Source organism: Barbatula barbatula (genome assembly GCF_947034865.1).
Source record: "Barbatula barbatula genome assembly, chromosome: 12".
In the NCBI taxonomy this organism is placed as follows: Eukaryota; Metazoa; Chordata; class Actinopteri; order Cypriniformes; family Nemacheilidae; genus Barbatula; species Barbatula barbatula.
Window position 1 is genome coordinate 17151502 of NC_136775.1, and position 12857 is coordinate 17164358.

Sequence of the window (12857 nt, forward strand, 5' to 3'; positions counted from 1 at the left end):
ATACGCCTGACTTGGTAGTATGGGCTCATCCACCCGACAGTTTAAAGGAACATCCCTATTTTTTTACCTGAAGGATCCATCAGAAGTTTATTTGTGGTTGTGACTAGATGCCTTTTAGCAAAACAAAATGCAAGTGTTCTGCTGTGAGCGTCTTTTTTCTTGAACCCACAATTCCCCATTCAATATTTGTGATCATCACTTGCTCTCTGTTTCCAGATGAGCCGTGATGCTGGTCCCACTTTGGGATTCAACTCTGACAGACTGATACGCGACCCAAATAATCCTGTCATAGGAATGTGTGTCAGGCGTAGCTAGATTAAAAGTAGATGCCTGCTTTGGCCCAGAAAAGAAGAGGGCTCTGGAAGCTTTGAGCTGTTGGATTGATTGATGGTAGTGGATAGCATGAAAAACTAACACCACAGCACAGAGAATAGACCTCTGGGCTTTAGCAAAGAACAAGATACGGGTTTGCTCACGGACACTTGAGAAATGAAATTCAAACCCTTCGAATCCAGTAGCTTGGCCTGCAAGGGAAATGCTGTCCAGGGGAATGTAGTCATCTCTTCTCCTTTCCCATCATGCTCCTCTCCAGGTATCTTCTTACAGTGAGTTGTTATCACAGGTGAAACCCACCCACGCATACTCCAGGTCTTAAATACGTGTGGATATCCTCAGTGGAACTGTTGGAATGTGTAGATAAGCAGAACAGAATATTTATCTTCTCACAAGGGTGGTTTGCTTCTACACGATATATTGCTCAACCTTGGCAACATTATGAAGTACTACAAAATACTTGAAGTAGAGTTCATAAGAAAACAAATGTATCTTTATAAATGACATTATCTGCAATTACACCATACTTGATTGTTAAATCAAGATATTTTTAGCAAAAAGTAAAACGGAAGAATTGGCAACATTCAAGGTTTAATAGAACGTTTTGTATAGATCTCTCACTAAAATATAAAGCTGAATTTTTCAACAAATTTAAAATTAGGAAAATAATGAAAGGTGCTGTGTAAAGTTTTGGAGGCTCTTTTGACAGAAATGCAATATAATATAACAGTGTCTGCAGAGGTGTATGAAGATTTAACATAATGAACAGTTATGTTTTATCACCTTAGAATGAGCTATTGCTATTTACATACACCGCAAGTCGCCTTGAACTGGAATTCGCTGTGTTGTTTTTCAGTATCCCTAAACAGACAAACTGCTCTACAGAGCACGCTTCGCAAATACGTTATATAATCTGGGAGAGAAACGAAAACGTTACGACATCTTAGTATTTTGAATAGAAGGGGGAGTGGAGTAAGCCGTTGGTTGCAATACGCAATCTCACCGCTAGATGCCACTTAAATGCACTATGGTCTTTTAAGAAAGCTATACCCGAAGAGAGAACCTCTAAAGTAGTAGAAAATTAAGCGTTAAACATAATATTCACATATCTTAATCGTTTTGTACCATAATATGCAACACTTTGTAATATAGTTACACTCCTATTAACCATACAAAACGCTTATTTTACTGATCAGCGTCATATTATCTGGTTAATCAATCGTGGTTGTGTGTGTACAGTTTTCCTGTAGCTCAGTGGTAAGAGCATGGCGCTAACAATGCCAAGGTCATGAGTCCGATCCCAATTATAACATACTTAGAAACAAATGTATAGCATAATGCAATGTAAGTTGCTTTGGATAAATGCGTAAATGTAAATTTCTAACTGCCGTAAAGGCACTTACTCTCTGGAATTATAATTTTTAAAGCTCTTCTTCACCTAAATTTAGATCTGGCCTATATGGAATCTATGCTAGCATCTGTTGCTATTTCTGCTGCTTGGCATAGTTTCACTCGACACACAAAGTTCTTCTATTCAGCAACATTTCACCCCAGACTTATTGTGTTTTAAAGTTGGTTTGTGACTTGCCTGCATTCAGAAAAGCCCTTTAATTGTTCAACCAGCAAGATTTTCCATAAAACGGCAAGTTCCAATCTGTTTGGCTGACAGCTAAAATGTGGACTGTATGTTTAATGTCAAAAGTTAGGTACAGTTTGTCAAGTACAGCTTGACCCAGTAATATAATGCATCATCTGAAAGGAACACACAATATAGCAATAACTGTAGGCTGTGGTTGCCTGTGGATTTTAGCAACTCGCCATTTGTCATTTTACAACAGCTTCATGTGTGATTTTGAGAATCAGAATATTGAAACCATCTCCGTTATTTCCTCATTAACATTTTTGCACATTAAATCAATAGATTGTCTGGATACGACCAGTTTATAAATTCCTACATTTAAGACTCCGGAACAACAAGAAAGGCCTTTTATGGAGGTTGAGCACATTGCAACTTTTTTCTTTATGTTCTATAAAAGGGAAATTATATAGTATAGATGCAAAGGAAACGTGTGGTGGTCTGACCGTGAATAGGAGAGACAGGAATATAGCAGCCAAGTAGGTTTAGAAATATACAGTATTTTCTGTGGGCTCGTGCCAGATGCGCTGCGGCCCCTGTCCTGAACTGAAGCCAATCCACAGATTTTGACTAGCATATGTATACATAATGTATATATATTTATTATTTTCCATTACTCACGTAGCACCGTTTACCAGACCATAGAAACCAAGAATCTCGGTAACCAACTGGTCAACATTTCTCATTGATTATGCGTCCCCCAACCCTGGATGTATCTTTTATTCACAACACTTTTTTCCCCCAAACCTCCTGTTTCCCTGAATACTTCTGGTATGCCGGCAGCTGTCAAGTGTGCCTCGCTGGGACTAGTCAGCAGGCTCAGCAAGTTTGCATTCGTGCATGCATCGACGTACCAGCCGAGTCTTGCGGTTTTCCTAATGCACACATCACCCAGCCCTTCTCCTCCCACAAGCCTGAGCGACGCTCACTCACCACCTGTCCGTCCTGCTCTGGGTGGGCGTAGTCATGTAGTCCATCAGCTGTTGCTGATAGATGCAGTGGTGTGGTTCGGATGGTGGCTAATTAAAAGGGGCATATGTAGGCCACCTCTGCGAACAACACCCTCTGTTAACCTCACGCTGCTTTTTGCTCAAGCTCACGGCAAGGAGGCCGTTGGGAGCTTGCGGATGCCACTCCTTCAGCTCCTTGTGTTTGCCATGGAAGCTGCGTCCGCCCTACATGTTGTAGCATGATTTTGCCTCACAGCCTCGATTAGAAGGATCCTGCATTTAGCCACGTTATCACAGTCAGTTTCAGAGGGAAATCTGATCATCTCATTCTCAGGTGATTTGTTAGGACAGGTCTATAACACGCGTTAAAACGCACGCGATTAACTTTCTCAAGTTCAAATGGTGCTGCATCTGAAAGCCAACACATGTAGTTCCAGAAAATGGTTATGCTGATCTTTCTATAACTGTTTTTCAAGCCTTCTCAGGTATTTTCATGATAATAAAGTACATTTATAATGATGATGTTTGATGGGTATTGCTTTTTCAAATGCACGTTATAAGCGCCTGAAACTCATATTGATTTCAGATGGGGAAGCACTTACTTCTGATCAAAGACCCATGCTTCACAGACAAGCTGCGCATAAACACGTGATCGAAACCATTGCGATCACAAACGCAGTCGGTCGGTTTGCTTTAGGGGTATTTATATGCTAGTGTGCTCTAAAGATTTCTTTCCATTACCGAGAAGAGGATCTGAAGACTCCATCATTAATGTTCTGTTAAATGAAAGCTACTTACATTATCCATACTTTGCTACTAGTAAACAGAAATGATTATTTTGTGTTTATCGCAATATGATTGAATCCTAGACTATCATGCAGTGTTTGTTCTGTATCATTTAAAGGGATACTCCACCCAGAAAAGTATCATCATTTACTCACCCTCTAAAAAGAGATTTGGGAAAATGTTCATTCGTTGTTATGTTGGACACAAAATAAGATATTGTAAAGAATGTAGGAAGGCTAACAGTTCTAGGGCGCCTTTGACTGCCATTTTGATCTTTCCTACTATGGTTGTCAATGATGTCTCCGAAATGTCCGTTTACAAATATCTTTCCCCGTGTTCAGCAGAACAAAGAAATTGATGGCAACAACCTGGAGGGGGAGGGAGTAATTTAAGACAGAATTTTCATTTTTGGGTGGAGTGTCCCTTTAAAGAAGACCATGGGGTGAGTGGGAAGTGGGGGATGTCAGGGGTCTCAGTGTGGCTTTGACAGAAGTCAATGAAAGTGGCTGCGCCTGTAGGGTAAATGTAATCGAATTTGTCACGGCTGTCAGAGCGATCATATCCCCACTGTCAGGGTCTCAGACAACAATATGAACGGCAAATCTCCAGCAGCTTTGCTTAAAAGATAACGCTTTAAAACTCCTTAAATACAAATATGGACCGTTTTGTTTGTTTTATTTAGATTAGTTTTTTTCTTTAACTTTTACCTTTGAGAGCAACATTTGTTTAATGTACTGTGCACCTTCGGCACCGTGGTGCATTCTTGGAGAACATAAATAGCAGCTTCATGCTGGTGGCTTTTCAAAGCCCTGCATTTTGGAAATGCCATGCCTTTGGTCTCCATGGTTAGCCCGAACCCTCTGGAGCGGTTTCATGCCCAGCTGCAGCAAAGCAGCAATCATCTGGATCAGTCAGGGGCCGGTCCGGGATCTCCTTCCTCACTGCCTCTAATTAGCCATCAACAAGCTGCTTGTTGGTTCTATCTCATGAGTCTGGCCTGTGGGAAACGAGAACATCTGGATGGCAAATAATCTTTAGTGTTCCACTAATAAGATCCCTTGTGTTACATCACAAGAAATAGTGAGTGGTGTCAATCGGTTGGTAATTGGGCCTCTATCCTTTTGCTCGGGAGGTGGATTTCTCCTCATACTGTACGCTGTCATTAGTGCTGCTTGCTGAGGCACTTTTACTCATCTGTGGATATTATATTTTCTCGTGGTGCACGGAGAAAAATTGGGTCAAGAAGCAACCATGCAGCAACCAATCAAAACACCCCAGCAACCTCATAGCAACGTTCTAAAACCAATCAGAACACTTCGAGCAAACCCGTAGCAAGGCCATAGCAGAGCCATTGAGAGAGAGTTGCGTCAACTCGGTTCACTCCAGTGGAGCAATGGCGGTTCATGGAGCCTCTCAATGGTTCCCAGAAGTTACTAGTAACCCAAAAAGCACTGATTGTGAAGAGCTTAAAGATGTAAGTCATTAAATTATTAATAAAAATTAAAGAAATTAAGCATTTACAAACATAACTTCCTGGAACTATCCGAAGGCTCCATGAATCACCTGACACGCGGAACATCCTTTGTCACGATTTTAATGGCTCGGGCCCTAGCAACCGCCCACATTTTTCTCAGAAAATATATTAAAAAAGGAGCTGGTTAGGATCTGTTAGATAACACTGTGCATGATATATATTCTACATTAAATTGGCTTAGTCTCGTTTAGGACCGCTGGCGCAAATTGAGGATACTTATTAGTACTTGATACTTTAAAACGAAACTCGTAGGATTTCTTTGCTATTATCCCTCATTATGTAAACTGCCTCTTTAAGGGAAACTTGAAACTCTGTACATAACATTCTCTCAACCGTACCTGGACCCTCAGGGACGAAAAGGCAATTTTTGGGCTGTAATTCAGCCCAATTACATTTGCCAATGTTTGCGTTTCTATTTCTTCTTCACTAATTTCGTTTCCCCTTGTATCAGAGAAAGCCTGTGTAACGCAATGCTTGTGTGATGTGTAATGAGTGAAATCTGCAATCTTTTTCCCGTGTCTCAGATGGGATGCTCAATCCTTAGCGTGCACGATTGGATTTTCACACAGAAACCACAACAAACAACACCAGACTGAGATGAACTGTACAGTAAGAATGAACTGTGAAGCTAATTGAAGCACTCAATTGATACATGTCCCGCTTACGTTTGCTTTCCTGAGGTCATGTTACATTTCTCTTTCTGCCTTATGTTACCTGTGACAAATGACAATACCGTGGCTTTGATCTGTTGATGTCACCCGTATGCTTTACAGCAGGTGCTGACTCGAATATTTCCTCATACCCATGGAAACTCTGGTCATGTTGTTATAGTATGCTGAGTCACGGCACACAGTTTATTTAAATGCGCTCATAGGACATTATTTGTACATCCTTTGACACACCCTAAATCTCTAGTGCATTCCCTTCAAAGCACCTTCTAAAACTGGGGAACCATTCACTGACCCTTCCCTCCATACAAGCTACCAAGTGTTATATAATGCATCTGTCAGAGAGGACATCCAATGGTATGAATGAATGGACTTCCCTTTTCCCTGTGAGACTCACTATTGTAGATAAGTTACATACCAGCTGTTATGCAATTGCAGAAGGCATGTAAAATTGAATGCTTGGAATATCTAATACCTTTGTCCAGTCGACGGCTGGTCTTAGATCTTATATTGGGAAAAATGTGTGGGACCAATCTTCCCTGAGATATAAAAATAATTTGGAGAAGGTTTCTTCAGAAAATGAAAACATCTAAAGCAAGTACATCGTGTACAGTGTTCTGAAAAATCGATGTTCAATCACTTAAGTGTTGTAAACCAGGAATATGTAAAGTTCTTGAAGTGGATCTTTATACTCGGGTGCCTCTTTCTTCCAGAACATTCTGTCCAGCTGTGAAAAGAGGGGATGCAGTCAGATAGACATTATGCAAATGCATCTGTTATAGAAGCTCTCATATAAGGCGGTTTCAGTCCACCAGCATACAATCAGATTTGGGAAGAGCAGATGTATTGAGTGTGACCTCTGAGATTTTCCAGAAACGGGTTATGGCCTTTCAGACATGAACTGGCAGACTGCATATAATGGTATGGTAATCTACTGTTGAGATACAGTTAAAGTTCTTTTATCATTTGCTCATACTCGTGTCGGCAAGCACTTCGGAACCCATTCACTTCTATTGTGTGAACACAAAACTTGTTTTACAAAAGAAAGACTTGTAAGCAGGTTTGGAAGGACACGGTGGTTAATGCATGATTTGTGGGTGAATTATCTCTTAAACTGCACTTTATCAGTTAACCAATCCTGCCCAAAATAAAGTTTTGACCATTATATCAAAAGCAAACAAAGACTAAGTAAAGTTGTTTCAGAAAAAAGGTCAAGCATGATTCTCAGACGCCACATAGTTTAACTTTGCTTTATCCTATCCAACAATATTTATACGTCAGGGTGTGGCTTACATGCATCCAAATACTTTTTGGGGCCGCTGTAAATGCTTATGACCATAAAGCTTTTTCTGTAAGCTCCTCTGACAGCGTTTCTCCACAGCTGTCGCTGAGGCAGCGTCGTCTGAGGGCTCTGTCCCCTGAAGGGCTCCACCCCCGGTGTCCTTTACGCTTGTGTTGGCAGGGAAGTGCCACATACCGACTCCTCTCGTTGTCTTTCAGAGGGAATCTGGAGTAAAGGACAGTCTGTGTATCATCACCTCACTCTCGAATGCCCCTGCGGTGAACTGTCTGTCTCTCACATGCGAAGGGGGCTGCCATTTTACACAGATCTTGGATCAGGCTGGATTTTGCTCTGGGGTGGGGAACTTGTCCCAGAACAGTGTGAAAGGGCAAAAATTATTGCTAGCCTTCCTTGATCTTGGTAAACATGATGTCAGGGAAATGTTGATTTTAAAGTTGCGTTGCAATTTTTTTTTATGAAAATTGTATGACTCGCATATATTTGCAATGTTTTGCATTCACTCTGCAGGGAAAATAAAACATCAGTGCAACTTCTGAAAGGGAACAGTCGTGTTATACTGTTGCAATCCATAAAAACAAATCAGACATCGCAAGCCATGTTGAAACCATATCGAAAGTAATGTTTTCAACATAGATTTTTTTTACTCTTTACATTTTTTTTTCGATTCTATAAACAGCGCAACGGCGTGCAGAATGCAAAATAGAGGTGAAACATCTGTACAAAAATCAATACGGAAAATTCCTTCATAGTATAATGATTTTGTTTTGCATTGTATGGTTATAAGATAACATCAACGGACACAAACAGATACAATGTCTGCTATTACTAAATAACAGGCCCACGGAAAGAAAACAATTGTTATGAATATGTGTTAATCATAACATTAAAATGTGAGTAGAGTAGGACAAGAAGCAGAGATGGGTGGACCTGCAATGCACCAGTCATACAGGCCAGTCATGTCAAGGCTATTTATAATGGCCGCCAATCTACACATCAGGCATTCTGGGAGGGGATGAAACATTTGGAGCGCAGCGCCGCAGCTGTGCTAAAAATACACTCAGAGGTCACAGGATCTGAATCACTCTAGAAAGCAGCTTTTAAATACCATTCCCACTGCGACCGGGGCTGAGCAGGTTAATAGGAAAGAAAACAACCCTCCACGTCACGTTTTGGCTCTCCAGCGGTTTTTCAAGCAGTCTTTCATGTCAAAGAGAGAGACGCATCATTACCCAGCCCTGTGCAGACCCTAGCACGTCTTTGTAATTATCACCTTTTTACAGTCAAGTAGTAGCTAGTGGTCGACGATTATGTGGGTTTCCGATGGCCATACGTGCTTTTATGTTTTGGGCCAAACTCAGCAGCGATGAAGGGAATATAGGTGATGCCCATCTCCTCAGACACTAGTAATGAAGGAGGACAGAGACGCCCTCCCGCCGCCATCGCGACCATGATGACCACATTCAGGAGACACCACAAACATATTTTTCTGTCAACTACAGCCACCAATGTCTTAGATTTTCCAGAGCAACAGGGGGGCGCATTTTTTCCTTTTTTTCCTCTCCGTTTTGTTGTTGTTACAGACAGGGGGCTTCAGGACAGCCTCAGATCTTGTTGATATATAAGATTTCTTGATGTGTTGTGGCAGAGCGGGAAATGAGGGCCCCTGACAAACTGACAAGTGACTTATGTGAGGTCGTCCCTCAGTGAAGTCGATCCGCGCTGAACCTCAAACAGACAGTTTTGTTACTAAAACTCTAAAACTTTGTCTGCAGTACGTCAGCGTGTGTTTGGAAAATAAGGAATGAAATGAGGGAATCCGATTTTTTCTGTCATTTACAGCAGAGACTAGGAACAAACTACCTCAAATTGGGTCTTTTCAAAGGTCTTGTGTAAACACATGGCCTTCAACAGCACTTGTAATCTAATTTCAGGCTGATAAGTGATTTGTTACCAGCACAAGCTGTGTCTGGACTTGTTAGTTTTCCCTGGAGTTTCTTTGGAGCTGATTTCAGAGCTGTAACGCCTACATCTGTCTGAAAAAGGGGCTACCAACTAGACATGGATCAAAACTGTCATCCAATAAGCATCTGTTTGGTTTGTTAGGTCCATCTATCTAATGTACATTTTTATTGTATATATTTTATGTTGAAGACTATATTTGGTGTATTAAGCGATCACTACAGCTTTGGACAGGTCACTTGAGTAAACGGTTGTCTTAAAATCCAAGACGCCTGAATTCATTTACATTTAGTCATTTAGCAGACGCTTTTATCCAAAGGTAAAACTATAGAAACAATTTGAACAACATGAGGACAAGAAAAAAGCACAAGTGCAGTAAAAGCTGGTCTTGGATATAGCCAACCAGAGTATACAAAGTTAAGGATTGTAGAACGAGTAGAAAAGAATCGGTCAGGTGTTAATGGAGGAGATGTGTTTTCAGACGGTTCTTCAGTCTTGTTCACTAACTAGCTGTTTTCAAATGCATGCAAAAACTTATTATAGAAGAACATCTGATGAACCGGTTGAAACTGTGAGACATTTCTCAAAATGTCTCTCAGTGATTCCATACAATGGAAGTCAATGGGGCCGATGTTGTTGGGTTATCAACGCTCTTCAAAATATCTTATTTTGTGTTCTGCAGAATTAAGAAAGCCATACAGGTTTAATATGACATGAGGGTGAGTAACGTAATAAAATAATTTTTTATCTTTTAACAAACCATCATCCATTTGATAACAGTTGCTTTTGGTGAATGTAGTGGATTAAATACAATGATGCTTTCGTGCAACAGAATCCATGCAATTAAATGTGGAAAGCTTGCTTTCAGCGACAGACCACCTCTAAGGAGGGGTCGGGGTGGAAATATTACTGGGACTGCATTGTCATTTGTCTCTGGGTAATGTGAAAAGGAGGCTTGTGCTATCTCCGCACGTGCCCCTTTCTAGGCCTTTTCTGAGTCTCATTCGCCATATACAAAAACAACAAATCAAAACCAAAGCTATAACCAAAACGTTTCACTTTTTACAGAGACAGTGAGCTGATTTTTAAGGTTAAAATAGGGCTTTATGTAGTGGGTAGGATGAAATCAGGATGAATGAGTTTATTTAACTGGGAAATAAGCAGTGGCCTGTTCTTGACAGCATGGCGCGTGCACTGTTGCTTTGAGAGCGTCAGGCTATGGGAATACAGATGTGAATAGAGAACAAATGTGATTCATAAGTCCTATTAAAGCCATGTTTTCTTACAGGGATCACTGGACTCTTTTCAGATTTACAGGAGCTGTGAAGTGAATGGAAAAAAATGAATGGTGTCGGTGCTTCATGTTACCAGTCACGTCTTTATTCTGGTTTCAAACTCTATAGTAAAGGAATGTTCCAGAATAAAGCAAGTTAAGCTCTATTGGCACGTGTTCTGTTTAACTGTATTACCACAGGCAATAGTTTCATCCTTCAGTTGGTTTAAATAAAACGCCAGTTTACATTAATAAACGTACAATGGAAGTCTATAGGCCAACACATAAGTGGAATAAATGTTAAAGTAAACAATTTTCTGAAAATAAAGCAAGTCAACTATAATGGCTTTCTAACCTTGTTTGTACAAAGCTCAATATATTTTACTATTACATTTCAACCCAGTAACGTTCTCATAATGTGCAAGATATGTTTTCGTGGGAATTGTAAGTGAAACGCCATTTGATTGCAACGCTCAGAAAGATAAGTATGTAAAATAACCTGCACTTTTATGTTTAAAACAGAGATGGCGATAAAGAGGCAAAAGTTACTGTAATACAATTGCAAGATACTAATTCCTCCTTGTAAAGGAGCAATGTGGAGCTTTTAGCGGCATCTAGCGGCGAGGTTGCGAATAGCAACCAACGGCTCACCCTTCTCTTTTGAAGCACTATGGCAACTGACACAGGACAAACATATCATCACGTTCTCGCTTCTTTGCCGAAGGAGATAACATTCACGAAACACACTCTGTAGAGCAGTGTGTCCATTTAGGGCTACTGTAGAAACAACATGGTGAATTCCATGCAAGGGGACCCGCGGTGTATGTAGATAGAAATAGCTCATTCCAAGGTATTAAAAACATTACGCTTCAATAGGTATGTCTTTATACACCTCTGCTATGTATTTCATAACAAATTACACACTGGACCTTTAACTCCAACATGTATTGTAAGTGTAGCACTGTACACTTTCAAGTCAAGTTAAAATTATTCTGTGTCTGTAGTTTATCAAGACCATCTTCAATTCAAACTTACTTATTTTGGACCTGGAATATTTTTTCAGCATGCATAAAGAAGAGAATTTCTTCAATTTGGCCACTATTCAGGCTAATTCATCCACCACAGTTGATTTATTCCTTACTTGGCGGTCCAAGTAAGATCATTTTATTGAAAAATCTGGCCTTTCGGAGCACATTTCTTCACTTGACCGCAATACTTCACGTTGCGGGTTTGCAATAAGGGGTTTGGTGTGACTGCCGCAGAGCCTTGTGGTTAAAACCGGCTGATTTTGTTTACGAGATCACTGGACCCTTCAAGACGTCTGAACTGTGTCTCTTACACACACAAACTCGAACACACCATTGTATGAAGCACATATTGTTTCCAGGGGCCAAGAGCAGAGCGCAGGTCACCCCTGGGCAGGCTGAGGTGAAGTTAAAGCATAGTTCCTACAGCACGCTCGTAGATTTTGACATGGGGGATGGGTGTCTAGGTCCAAATGAACCTCTCCATCTCTTTTTTTTCCTCCCTGACAAGCGAAGGCACAAAGGCAGTTTGTCATTTGTGAGCAAGATTAAAAGTCACTTCCAACAGGGCTGCTCATTTATTCTCTGGTGACTGGTGCTTTGGGCCGCTCAGAGCCAAGTGGCTCTCTATAGGGCCAAACAAAAGCAGCGCTTCACAATGCCCAATGCTTTTCTCATGTGGGGCCCTTCTAGAGCACAACAACCTGGGACTGGCCTCCCCGTCTGGGGCATGGCTGGTCCGTCTCTCTCACTGTCCCTCTCTCTGGTCACCGGGTGACAGGAATCACTCGCACATCCTCATTACACCTGCTTGATCCTCATACCCTGCTGTCAAACCCTCCGAGTGAGATTCCGCTCTTTTAAAGACCCTCCAAATTCAGGAAGTCTCGAATAAAGGAGGCTCTGTGTTTCACAATAATCTCCTCTGGAATCATTCTAATCTCGGTTGGAAATTACTTGACACTGGTAAAAGTGGTTTAGTGAGCAGACGTTTATTGCTTTGTGTGGTCACTCTTGGTGTGTGTTTAGAAGGACTCGTGGGATTTTGAGAAGGTTGTTAATGATGAGGACTTGTATTCAAGAGCTTTGGTATATGACCCCAGTAGCCTTAGGGCAGAACGGTCGATCACATATTATTGTGGCAGTGGGAGGACAGGCAGGAGATTGTGGATATTGATAGTTCCTTTTTGCTATATATAAATATATTTTCATTTCATTGAAAAATAGCAGCGTCAACCTTCTGTACTTTTATACTGGTGGATGAGGATGAGTAAATGGTGCATGAAGCAACACTCTGTAATTTTGTTACCTTAAAATAATGTCTCTAAAATTCTTAACTGGACGAATACTATTCGCGCTAATACGAGAGACTCATAGCAGCACCAACCAC

The 12857-nt window shown here is 41.0% G+C and overlaps 1 protein-coding gene across 1 annotated transcript in view; it reads left to right on the forward strand.

Moving 5' to 3' along the window:
- LOC306902034 (protein MTSS 1-like) overlaps window positions 1-12857 on the forward strand; it is a 50303-nt gene that overhangs the window by 18996 nt on the left and 18450 nt on the right. The window lies entirely within an intron of this gene.